The following is a 13,493-nucleotide window of genomic DNA, read 5'->3' as shown; positions in this document are numbered from 1 at the left end:
GGCATCCCGTTGCCATGGCAACGTGGCGTCATTTGACACCACGCGACCATTTTTTCAGGACCTGCAGGGGAAACATTTACAATTTGCAGGGGAGAAGACGGAGATCGCCGCACCACGCCGGCCCCTGCCGCAGGTAAGAGCCGTGAGGGGGGGGAGTGGGCTGCTAGGGGCAAAGGCTATGAGAAGGTGCTACAAAGTTTCGGTAGCTTGGAGGCAGGTGAACATCACTGAAATAAGAGCCTAGCGTGTCCTAGTTTTACAAAATATATGGATGAATAAACTATCGCATTTTTTATAGAAGTTGAATTCAGGAAAGCACATTTAAAATGTTACCGTTCGCTGCGTTTGTCATTGTTTCTCTACTTTTATAGCACTTTACTAATTATATGCTTAGATGTTCTGCTAGCTTTAGGTTGGGGAACGTAGTCTTATTTAGATTATGCAAGTGTGAAAGACGAAAGGATTCATATTCACTTGAGTTCGTAATTTTTTTATTTTTTAGCATTTGAACTGGAATTTCTGTAACGTTAAACCAAGGACAGACTTAACAATGGACAGGTTCTGCTTTACAAAAAATATATATAGTTTCTCTAGGTTTACATTAAGAATATAATCGTTACTGTGGCTTGAACATCGCTTGCATTCACAAACCCCCTCAGCACTCAAAGGGTTAAAAAACCACTCGGGAATCCTAGTGGATAAACCTCTGCAACGTTTACAGAATTTATAAACAACTGCACATATGCCACAAAGTCCTTTTTAGCCAGGTGCAAATTATTACATGATTGGCTTATTTTTCGAATACATTAAACTGCAAGTTGTGTTCCGTCCTTCCTTCCTCACCAGTTTAATCCCGAGGATTTATAGGTACGGGGGCGTAATATAAATGAACCTAATAATATTTATGCCGTTGTTTTTTAAACGCTATCACTGCAGGGGGGGGGGTAACCTGTCATGAGGGACTTTGCAACATTTGGCCAGTTTGTCTCGGCTGTAAAGGGTTAAAGGTTTGCACAATTTCTGTCCAACAGATCTGAAGTTTAAGGACGTAATGACAGAGTGTCAATGGACAGAAAAGCCAATGACGGAAGCGGATATAGAGATCTCTCCTTCACAAGTCAAAGGTTATAGGATTTGTAGAGAGCGGTAAGAATGTATCCTAACAAAGGTTACACTTAGAGATGGATGAAACATTTTCACTGATTTAGATCCGCCTCGGATCGACCAATTCCTTTGGTCTTCACCCTCAAAAGGCCAGTACGTCTTTTTTTCCCCCCTATCACTGACCATCCACATGGCGGATTGTTAAAAAAAAAAAAAACTGCGCTCAGATTAAATCCAAGGGGGAAAGAGCATGAATTTGTAACAATCTTGAGTGCGAATTTCGGATTCTCCGGGTGCGGATGCTTAAAAATCCACCTAGATTGTATCCAATGGCGGATTCGGATTAATCCGCTCATTTGTTAGTACCTAGTCGCCGGGCGGATTTTGGTGGTGGGGGGGGGCGGATTTTGGTGAACACACACACATATTTGGTCATAGCAATCCACGGAATTCCGGGGAACGGATTTGGACTGATTCACCCATCCCTAGTTCCACTATAGAGACCCGTGTTGTACATATGCAAGAAGTTGACATAACATCAAGTTCATTGCTCTGTATTCATGAGTGCATAATTCACATAAATAGAATGTTAGCCTGTTTAAAAACTAGTAGCAAATTTAGGATGCTAAATACTGTAAGATGCCTGATTAGGACTCAGATTCCTTCCTGCAAGGAGGGAACATCAACCACTCAGGGTTTGCAGAACAGATTGCACAGCATTTTTCACACGACTAGGTGTAAGTTCGCAGTGTGGTGCTCTGGGAGTAGCGCACACCTCCTCTCTCCTTTGCTCCTAACGGGAGCCGTGCAAGCTTCTCCCTATATACCACACTGACACAGCACCCCGATGAATCAACACAAGCAATTAGGAAGCAGAACAAGGAAGAAAGGGCCATTAGCATCCGTATTCCTCCAGGCTCCTCTGCTGCTTCCGTTACAGGCTAGTTCAATTAAAGAGTAAAAACGAAGCTGGCAGAGGTAGGAGAATTTAGAGAGAGAGAGAGAGAGAGAGAGAGAGAGAGAGAGAGAGAGAGAGAGAGAGAGAGAGAGAGTGTGTGTGTGTGTGTGTGTGTGTGTGTGTGTGTGTGTGTGTGTGTGTGTGTGTGTGTGTGTGTGTGTGTGTGTGTGTGTGTGTATATATATTACCTACCTGTAAAGTACCACTTTGCATATGGTTCAAACACTTCCATTTATAGCATAGATGTTTTGCCTTTTTTAAACCGAGCAACACCCCCCCTCCCCCCCCCCCACCTCCCCCTCCCCCTAATGTCTACACAGATTTCCTGCATTGCTCACTGCTGTTTAAACTTTTCTATAGGTGCTTGAGGGAGAATGCTTCCAATTGTCACAGTAAACCACTGGCTATTAGACATGATATTTCATCTTTTGCAGAGCGCATCTCCTCTCATATTGCATTTATGAAAGGTACTCCCATGCTTGAATAATACATTGCTCCTGAAAGAATTCACATAGACTTTTGCCTAAGGACAAGACAGAAGGTTCGATGGCTGACTCTGGTATGATCCTTTGTCTGTTGACATTAGTATTTAGCTTTTCTTCCTCGGGCCATGGCAGGAAGTATTAAATAAATGATAAACACCATTTCTCATATGTAGTCTGCCAACTACTTGGTATCGTAGTGGTTCAGGCTGCAGTGCCTCTTACGTAAAGGACAGGATCCTGTGGCACTCTAAAACTTTTTGTCAAGAGTCAAATCGACATTGAACGTATTTTTATAATGACGCAGAGATAATGCACCACGTTTCGGAGAAAATGCACAGTTTTTGAGTGCCGTGAGTTCCTGTCTTTTACAGAAGTCTATGGCGCGTTTTCTGCTGGGATTCTCGCTCTCCTGATAGCGCACCTACCACCTTCTGTGCCACCAACTCTTCCACTTTTGCCTTTATTCGGCAAATGAGAGGTCTGAGGTCCTACCAGGGTTCTTAGGTGGCTTCCCCCAAAAACCACAAACTACGGAATGGCAATCGCTTTCTGTTTTTTACTCGGGAATCCACATCATGCCTCCCCCTGTCAGTGCTGTCATCCGTGGAGAGTAAATACTTTTTATTTTCCTCTTTTGCGAACCCACTTCCATTGCAGTTAAAGCTGCAGTTCAGTCAATATCCTGCATGTGTGTTTTTTTTAATAAATCAGTTCTATAGTAAGAAAAAATACTTTTAGCATTTTCTGTTTTTAAAAAAACAACTTTTAAAGACCAAATTTCTTGTATTCTATTTTAACAGCCATTTGCTAAGGCACTGCCCCTTCATGTCCTGTCACAAGCCCTGGCACACCCCTTTGTCAGCCCTGCCCTCCCTCTAGCACATGTCAGTGCAGGAATGCTCATGAATATTCATGAGCTTCCACTGGCTGACAAGCAGAATATAAACAGATCCCTTCACTAATTATGTCACCAAATTTCAACCTATCAATACATGGAGAACGAACTGACTGGCAGCTATACAGTTCTTTAGGTAATTAGAGATTGCACACATAAAACTATTGAAGTAAAAAAAAAATTTAAAAAAAAAAAAGACTGAAGTCTTTTTTTTTTTTTACATTTATTTTTTTACTTCAATAGTTTCATGTGTGCAATCTCTAATTACCTAAAGAACTGTATAGCTGCAGATCAATTCATTCTCCATGTATTGATAGGTCGAAATTTGGTGACATATTAAAAACTGGGATTTGTTTATAATCTGCTTGTCTGTCAGTGGAAGCTCATGAATATTCATGAGCATTCCTGCACTGACAAGTGCTAGAGGGAGTGCAGGGCTGACAAAGGGGTGTGCCAGGGCTTGTGACAGGACATGAAGGGGCAGTGCCTTAGCAAATGGCTGTTAAAATAGAATACAAGAAAATTGGTCTTTCAAAGTTGTTGTTTTTTAAAACAGAAAATGCTAAAAGTATTTTTTCTTACTACAGAACTGATTTATTAAAAAAAACACACATGCAGGATATTGACTGAACTGCAGCTTTAATGCCCTTTACTCTTTCTGGGTCGTCCCTCAATTTCTTATGTTCTTGTCTCTTACCCCCCTCTCCCCCTACTTTGTCTTCCATTGGTTCACGTACAGTATAGCCTCGCTCAGTTTTGCTTAATGAAAAACTGCTGGGGTGTAAAGCAAAAGCAGAGCCATCATAGGATACATTTGGGTAAACCATTCACTGATGTCGATACGTCTTTTATCTCCATGGTCAGACACACATAGTCAAGGATTGCTGACCACAGTCACAGCGGATTAAGCTCATTCCGATTCAGATAAGATCTTGATGAATATGGGTATGGTTAGGGATACTGTAACTAAAGAATCAATGAATTGTCTTAAACGTTGCAGAAAATGGAAGATCTGTAAAGTACCAGATTAATAGATTGTTGTAACCTCCAGAATGCTCAAAAAGACGCTCTTATTTTCCACAAATGGTTTTTTTCCCCCTGCCAACAGCCATGCATTAACATACAGACTGAAGTATCTCAGATACAAAAGAAATTGAAATGTACGATTTATTAGAGTTGGTTTCAGTTTATGGAACTAAAAAGTAAATAAGTATTATTATGCTGATATATTTGTTTATTGCTTATTGGCGAGACAAAATTGCCTTTGGACCATTTTATCATTCTTCATAAAACAAAAACTTATTACATTTACTTGGCAGCTTGAAGGCAAAGAAACAAACACATATGCTTATGCCTTTCTATTTATTTAAGCAGCTGTTGGCAGCTATCTGCTTTTATATTTGAAGTAGATCTCACTCAATTATTTTTCTTTTTTTTTCTTCCATCTTAAAGATGCCACTTGGTTTTGCTAAGAAAAGGAGACTTTTGATACTTGTTTATGATTTTCTCCTTGCAGATGGGATGCGACATTGCAGAACACCCCCAGATGTTAAAATGTAAAAAATGTACTAGCAATGTAATACAAAGACCAACATGTATTCTCTCCAAAGCTAACACAATGAGAAAAACAACTAGCATTGTTAAACAATGGCTATTCTGTTGTCTGTTGACATCACTTGGGAGACATATCTTGTACTTATTCATTTTGCTACATTGCAATTCCCACCCCAGGTTAAAAGATTCATAAATCAGAATTTCATGTAACGAGTGATGACCACACGCTGATACACACGGAATTAACGTAGGACGTTGTAACATTCATCATCTGCATGTCCCTCTTGTATGTTTTCTTTGTGAAGAAGAGATTTGAGGGCATCAAGTTGCATTGCAAGAACACACCAAGCTTTATGCAAAGTAAATTCCCAAATCTGCTAGCAATATGCTGGCAATCTGGATCATAAATCATTATCTTGGCTTCATGAATACTATATTTGAATAGGTTTCTATCTTATAAACACTGCTGCCACTTGAAAATTCAAATGACAATGTCCCTTGTCTAAAATTGGATCTCATGTATCTCATTTTGGATAAATACTGTATAATATGATGTATGGTAGTGGCTATTACTGAAGGGGCTAGGGGTATTATTGTGTTGGCCCGAATATAGTGTGATCTCGCACATAATACGACCCCTACAGTTTTGCCAACAAAGTATTGCAAATAAGAAAGAAAGGAAACAGATTGGAAAGTCACAGTTGTAGGAAATAGAATAACAGGCAAAGATCAGCCAAACAGCTGATGACCAGGGGGGGGGGTGCAGTAAAGCGCCAGGACTAAATGGGCGCCTCTCCTTATCTATGGGCCCTCCGCTGCAGCTCCACAGGTCAGCGAATGTCAGCCTCCCACAGCTCTGGCACCGGATTCCTGTTGGGGTGCCCTGCTGCTGCGGCTCTCATCTCAGGTCAGTGCCACCCACTCTGTTCGGTGCCGGCGCTGTGTCGGGAATACCGGAAGCGCCTGGCGGCCATCTTAGATTTTTTTTCCCCCATATTAAATGCTAGGCTACAAATATAGTGCAAGTGCAGGTTTTGGCGGGGCAATTTTCGGAAAAAAACCTTGCACTTTATTCGGGCCAATACGGTATTTGGTTGATCATCAACAAATTGCTATAAAACACATGTCCATTTTTGTTGTATACTGTAGCACTTGTAAGACCATAGTCAGTAAGGGGTGCTACTCTGTAAACAAATTCCTCAAAATGCAGGTCTCCTCGCTTGATGAAAGCTCCATCTGGGACCTGAAACATTGTTTCTCCTCTGTTCTTGGCTGTTACAATAAATGAGGAATTGCATTGTGAACTTGTACCTCTGTCCTAGAAGAGACCTGCATTTTGAGGAATTTGTTTGTCTGTTATGTTGGCTGCACAAGCCGGATTCTCCTCTCCTGGAACGGTTTCCCTGCACTTTGGAACTGTCCTACTCTGTAAGACCTTTTCTGGTGTCATAAGACACTTTAAAGCCCATTACTAAGCACAGCTTGGTGAATAAGGCCGGTGGTTCTTGCAAATATTAGCCAAAATAGGGGCACTCACGGTACTTGTAGAGAAATAGCACAGGTGCACAACAGCACTAACCCAGTAAAGCTACCGCCCGCGGATAACTCAAGAAAGAAAGTAGTGGTCATCAAACTGCAGAAAAGGTGTTTAATAAACATGGATCAACGTTTCGGGTCACATAAGAACCTATGTCATGGTTCTTGCAGAACGTATAGTTTAATTGTGGTACCTGCGGCATTTGGAGATAAAGGGCCATATTTGCTAAGCGATGAGACACCTTCTGATGCCAGAAGACACACTACAGCCCTATTCACTTTCATTAGAACAATCTGATCCAAAATAACACTGACATTTAAAGTGTTCCTGCATATCTCATCCAATAAAAAGCATTAAAGCAAAACAAGTGAAAAATTGTGTTTGTTTTAAATAAATAATTTCTGTAGTATTAGATAATACTGTCTGATTTTTTTTAACTCCTAATACCAGTTTTAATTATTTTTTTAATGTACTGATCATCATTTGGTTGCTACAGCAACCACTTTAAAAGTCCTTTTTAAGTTCTGCCCTTTGGCAACAAAGTATCACAAACAGATCTGTTGCTGTGTTCTATTACTCTGAACGCTACAACAATAATGTGCTACACTTAGTAACTTAGCCCACTATTTATCATGGCTGTAAAGCATATTAAATATGGCCTTGTAGTGATCGATTTCTTAGAAAAAGAAGTCTCTATAGTGTGGTCTGGTTTTCGGTGGACTCTCAATATGATTTTTCTAGATTCTTCAAGGAATTGTTTCCTGAAAATACATTTCAAAAAGTCTATTCATTAACGCAACATACAATCATTTCTTAAGATGCATTTCCTCTTCAGCTATACGGAATGTTTTCATTCCAGATGTCACGTGATTCTATTTTCCAGGATTCACGATTCCATATAAAAGCATTTGGGGGGAAATGAGTTACATTTAATCTGTTTTAAACTTACATTTCTGACATTTCATCCTAATTGAGGTTAATAATGGCAATAGAATGATTGAAGTGACATGCTGAGCAATTAGATCCAGTGGCTAGGGTACTTTAAGAGCTTCTAATACTTTACAAGACAGCTAAATACAGCCGTGTCAGTCACAGAAGTCATTTGAATGTTGACTTATAAATAGGACTTGTACTGTATAAAGTCTTTATATTCACTGTAGCCTTACAATCCCACCCACGAACTTCCCATTTACTGGTTGCTTAAGATCCCTATTCTATAAGGCAGGGGGGCTCAACTCCAGTCCTCAAGCCCCGCCCCCAAAACAGGTCAGGTTTTCAGGATATCCCAGCTTCAGTACAGGTGGCTTAATCAGTCCCTGCTTGAGCCACCTGTGCTGAAGCTGGGATACCCTGAAAACCTGACCTGTTGGGGGAGAGGGGGCTTGAGGACTGGCTTACTTCAGTCCGCATTAAAGTGGCAATTCAAGCGGGCGATTTCCCTGCATAGGAAACCGTGCCATCCTCTGGACACTTTTGGTGACAGTGGAGCTTTAAACTCTGCAGAGATACTGGCACTCCTTTTGGCGATCTGCATCTCGGGAGCAGGGGGTCCCTGGAGCTGAAATTAGTGGTGTTCAGCTCCGGAGACCCCCTGCTTAAAAGTTATGTGGAAACAAAAAGACTAATAATAATAATAAAAAAAAAAGCTTGGCGCCCAAGATACTGTCTGGGGAAGATAGCATCTGCCAAGGGGAAACAAAATGGCAGTCTAAACTTACCCTTGTTATGTGGCGAATAGAAAGCTCCAAAGTCATCAGTTGTAGCTTTCTATTGGCAGGGCATTTAAATACCAGGAAGTAACTGACAGCAGGAGTCAGGGGGTCCCCTGAGCTGAAATGAATACAGTTCATCTCTGGGGACCCTCTGCTTCTCATGTATGTGAAAAGGGGGGAGCAGGGCGTGAATTACTCTGTTAATTACCTTTATATTTAAATAACTGGCCAAAAAATACATAGCTGTGGAAATGTCTGGTAGGTTTGTAGTTTTTCGAAGACTGGGCCACTGATTGAGCAACCTGTGCTGAAGCAGGGATATCTTGAAAACCTGACCTGTTGATGGCCCTTGAGGACTGGAGTTGGCCACCCCTGGATCAGCCCATAACTTACTGCTACTCGTAAAGCAGCAATCACGGTGCTTACAGCTCATCGCCCTGTGGAGGATGATTTATAAGAATTCCGTACCAGGTCTCGGCCGAATTGCAGACTGACTTGTTTGGCCTGAAGCATTTTAATATTTTTATTCCCAGAATCAAAATTGCTATGTCATCGAGGAAAGCGTGTAATGAGTTTCTGTGTTATTCGTGTACCTTAAGGCTGTTCTCTAATGGCGGAAACTGAAAAGCTTTTGGATTCTGATGATTTCATGATTACAAGCAATGGGAAACTGGTCCCGTCTCTCTTCCACTGTTTTCTTTAATAAATGATATCCATGGCTAATTGGCTATATTACAGTAGGTAATTGGTTTGTATTTAGAAGCAAGTAGTACTCACATGTGGCTCCCTGGCTGCAAATCAGTTATTTTGGCTGAAATGTACCTGTGCCAGGAAGCTAATATGAATTCATCTTCCTTGCGCCGTTATCTGCAGTGCTGTATCTCTGCATTTCGCCTGCCGCAAGAGGAGGGATTTATGGAATGAGTGGGAGGAGTTGTGGCGGAGTGACATTTGCACGTTGGTGCTGGTCCACGTATCACACACAAACAATTCTGACGCGTTTCCGACAGAGTAAAATGCGTCGGCACACGCGCACCTCTTGATACATAGAAACCCAGCAACATGCAGCAGAATGAAGAGAAGCCAGCAATCACACGGACACTTTCCGAGTGTATATTGTGGTGGATCACCCTACAATAAACACCTGAAAAGTGTCTGTGTGACTGCTGGCTTCTCTTGATTCTGTTAACACCAGACATATCCAGTAGATCCAATACTGTGATTGGAAGAAAAAAAAATTGCATGCAAAATCTGTTTTCGTAAGACAAAAAAAAGCATATGTTTGTAAGGTCAGGAATAAAGGTATTACAGTATAAGCAACCTTAGCAACTGGGACCTTAGGCTATGAGCAAACAATGGTTTCAACCAAAATGCTCTAGAAAATAATAAACTGCTTATTATACGATGTACACATGCAACATTGTGGTCTATTATTCGGAGACAACACGACACAGTGACATTATTTCATTGGGTGCATTGTTTAAAAGCTAGTAAAGGAAGAAAATACCTTGTACTAATTCACTTTAATATCCCCCCTTTTTTTTTGTTGTCTGATCACGTTTTATTTTGTACTTTTCTGCATTTAGCGAAATGTTGAATTAAAAAAAAAAACATTATTTTTTTTTTTTTTTGCTGACACGCACTTTTATGGCACCTAGAGTACAGTATGGTGATTTTACCAAAAGCTGCTTTATTTCCCTCCGCACATTTGTGCGATGAAATGAAACTGGTTTATAAGTTTGCTACTTAAAAGAGGATTGAACTTCAGGGCCTTTTTTTTTTTCCTCTGGAGTATGATAGAATATCATATTAATCCCCAACATTCAAGTTGCATTTAAATAACAGCCATATAGAATCAGGCTTTTATAGATCACAGGTCAGGTTGCAGTAAACTAGCAAACTGAAATGTGTTCATCAGGTTAAAAAAAAACCCGCATCAGAAGAGTTGTGCTCTAATCACAAAGCAGGGTCAGGAATGTAGCAGACGTGTGTAGAGTAGAAGGAAATGATACATGTATTTATTCTATTGAAACATATGTTGATGGGGACTGGCTGGCAAATGTTTCTTGTGGAGGAAAGCATGGGTCACGTGCCCAGGTACCTGGCACCCTACGCAGCGTCAAATGTAACAGGTAATGTACACAGAAATATACATGCCAGATATATGCACCATATGCGCACATATATGCAGAAACACCACATGCATGCACTAAGCAAACACATACACCAGATACAGTACATGCGCCACACACAGTCACACATCGGATACATGCACCATGCAGACACACCACATACATGCATCTTACACCAGGTGCAGTACACGGACACGCCACATGCATGCACCGAGCGAACTCATGCAGTACACCAGATGCAGTACATGCATACACCAGATATATGCTCCATGACTACACACCCCAAATACATGCACAATGCGCACAAATGCCAGATATACTGTATGCACAATGTGGGGAAGAGTGAGGGGGTGAAAGAGAGAGGAAGAGTAAGAAAGAGGGTGATGTGGGGAGAAATACATGGGGAGAGGGCTAGAGCAAGGAGGTGTGTGTGAGAGGGGGGAAGGGTGCTCAGAAGACCACTGACACAGGGACCCCGGTGGAAACTTTAGATTTATTTTGCATTTTTTATTGAGCGGGAGTGCGCCTTTAAAAAATGTTGACCCTTCAGTTAGCATGGTGCGGCATACCTTATGGTTTTTTTTTTACGACTACAACACTGCATACAGTATGCTAACGCTTACACACGTACTGACCAACATAAGCACACACAAACACGTACTGACCTGGGGCAGGTGCAGAGAAAAGAACAGAGGCCAGGCAAGGGGAGCTCACAAGCACCCCCACATGGCTAGAACATGACAACCCTGCCTGCCATGTGAGCGCAACAGCTACCAGCGCAGCATTGGGAAATCTGAGCCATCCAGGGGCCAACTGCCCCCCCCCATGCCAGCCCACCCCTGTATGCTATCAAGTCAACCCCAGTGTACCTGCTCTCTAGGGGAAGGATTTCAGGTATACCCTGCTTAGCAAAAAAAAGACATAATTTCATATTAAAATGTAATTTCTCTCGCCTATGTTAATACATAGCTAATCCACTACAATATTGATGAAACGCAGAATTGGTACTGGAATGTGCAGCTCTTACATTGGAAAGAGATGTCACGCTGTAATTACTTATTACTATAGAGTATTCAGTGGAAACCAACATCAAAGAAACTACCTTCAAAGTAGCTTAATAAGTGCAAACTGTATCATTGAAATACAAGTTCTATAAAAGTCTAACATCTTCATCCAGTAAACAATGTATACTAGGAAGAAAATTGACAGGTGCAAGAAATAATAAAGAAGGCATTTTTATCTAAGCAAATCTGAAAATTAAGTACTGTGGCGATGGATGTCTCGGGTAACACTTGGGGGCTTATTCTGTATCAGCCGAACCGGTCGTTTGTGCCATTTTTACCTAAAATGTCCCATTAACGTCAGTAGGGAATTACTGTTTGGCCGAAAACAGGCAGATTGGAAGCTTTTGATGACTTCGTTAATCATATGTTATCTATATCAATCCCTCAAAAGTTACCTTGTGCTAAACATTTCTGAGCAGATATTGGTGAGACAGACATACAGTATGGGATACAGTAAAGCAGTGTTTCCCAACTTCAGTCCTCAGACGACCCCCAACAGGTCAGGTCTTAAGGATATCCCTGCTCCAGCACAGGTGGCTCAGTCAAAAAGACTGAGCCGCTGATTGACCCACCTGTGCTGGAGCAGGGATATCCTTAAGACCTGACCTGCTGGGGTTCCCTGAGGACTGGAGTGGGGAAACACTGCAGTAGAGAAAGCAGAACATTAGAAAGTACTCTTATCATTGACCTTTTACTTGCAACACAAAAGCCACAGATTTGCAATGAATCAAACGTTATTTAAGCAACAACCTAATGGACTTGTTCAGAGTTGACATGGATAGTGGTGGGTAGTAGGACAGTAGGCAGTATGCTTATTGTAATAATATAACTTGGTAGTCTTCCTTGGTCCTCCTAATGCATACATCTTTCCGACATTCATGCAAGCTTCTTTACCCTGGGCAATGATGCAGAACAGCATAGTTCAGAACACTGCCAATTAGAATTAATGTAGATTAGTCCAGGCATGGCTGTCTGTAATCTAATTGCTTCCTAGGATTCCGGTTACAGCTATTTTGAATAAAGGGTCTTAGTGATACAGGTGTAACACTTGTTCAGTGCCACCTGCAATGTATTTTACATTAGCAATAGAAATGGATTACTGTGAAATATCAAATAGCTTGTGCGAAGTCTAAAGCTTTGCAGCGTGCTGTTCATACACTTAACTATAGCATCTCCTCCAATGTCACACTTTCCAATGCTGATAATTAATACATTTCTAGGATCTTTATAACTGTATAGAACAAAAATACTATTTCTAATGAAAGCACCAAAGTCTTTAAAAAAAGAAACAAATTAGTTTTTCCCTTAGGTGGGAAGCAGGGGGTATCTGGAGCTGAACCGCGTTGGTTTCAACTTCGGCGACCCCCTGCATCCCAAGATAATTACCTCTGAAGGTGCTGCTATGTATCTCTTTTTTGGTAAAGGTGCTGTGTCCCGCGGGTCAATAAGCAGTCACAAGGGATGATGGCATGGCTTTTTATTGACCTGCAGGACCAATAAATAGACATTTCCTGTGCCCGCTGTACCATCACCTTCTGAGATATCTACCTCGCGAAGCAGGTGGTCTTCAGAGCTGAGATCAATGAGGTTCAGCTCCGGACACTTCCTGCTTCATACCTAGTGTAACACGTGTTCCATCACCCTCTGGGAGATGTCACTGTTACCTGGTGTTGTGCTGCTCACCTGCTAGTCTTACAGGATACTACTGAGTGTCTGCCGGTGGTCGTGGGGATGAACAGGACAGGCTTTAGGAATATTCACAGCTCTTCACTTGGTGCAGCGCCTCTATCTCCAGCAGGTCCCAGCAGAACTGGGTGAAGTCCCTGCAGGAAAACCCTCTTGTACTCCCCCTGATAAACTGCAGTCTCAGGCCGTAGTGTAAACCAAAGGAAGGTTCTCTATTCTTCAACAGCATACGGCATACAACGAGTACACTTCTTCAAAGGGTCCCTGGACTCAACCCAATGAGCTTGAGGCCCCAAAGGTCTATCCTTAGCTCCCATATCCCCTGGTGGAATATGGGGTTGTAGTTGTTCCCACTCCCCTGAGGGA

At 41.7% G+C, this 13,493-nt stretch overlaps 1 protein-coding gene across 2 annotated transcripts in view; it reads left to right on the top strand.

The window, feature by feature from the left end:
- SEMA6D (semaphorin 6D) overlaps positions 1 to 13,493 on the top strand; it is a 360,743-nt gene that overhangs the window by 70,986 nt on the left and 276,264 nt on the right. Inside the window, exon 2 of one of the 2 annotated variants that reach the window (XM_075575662.1) lies at positions 1,032 to 1,146. The exons of the other annotated variant lie outside the window; for it this stretch is intronic. The gene's annotated coding sequence lies outside the window, so the exon portion shown is untranslated. The remainder of the gene's footprint in view (positions 1 to 1,031; positions 1,147 to 13,493) is intronic. 2 annotated transcript variants of the gene reach the window in all.

Source organism: Ascaphus truei, chromosome 18 (genome assembly GCF_040206685.1).
Source record: "Ascaphus truei isolate aAscTru1 chromosome 18, aAscTru1.hap1, whole genome shotgun sequence".
Lineage (NCBI taxonomy): Eukaryota > Metazoa > Chordata > Amphibia > Anura > Ascaphidae > Ascaphus > Ascaphus truei.
The sequence above is the reverse complement of the archived record's forward strand: the minus strand, read 5'-3'. Positions and strand labels throughout refer to the sequence as shown.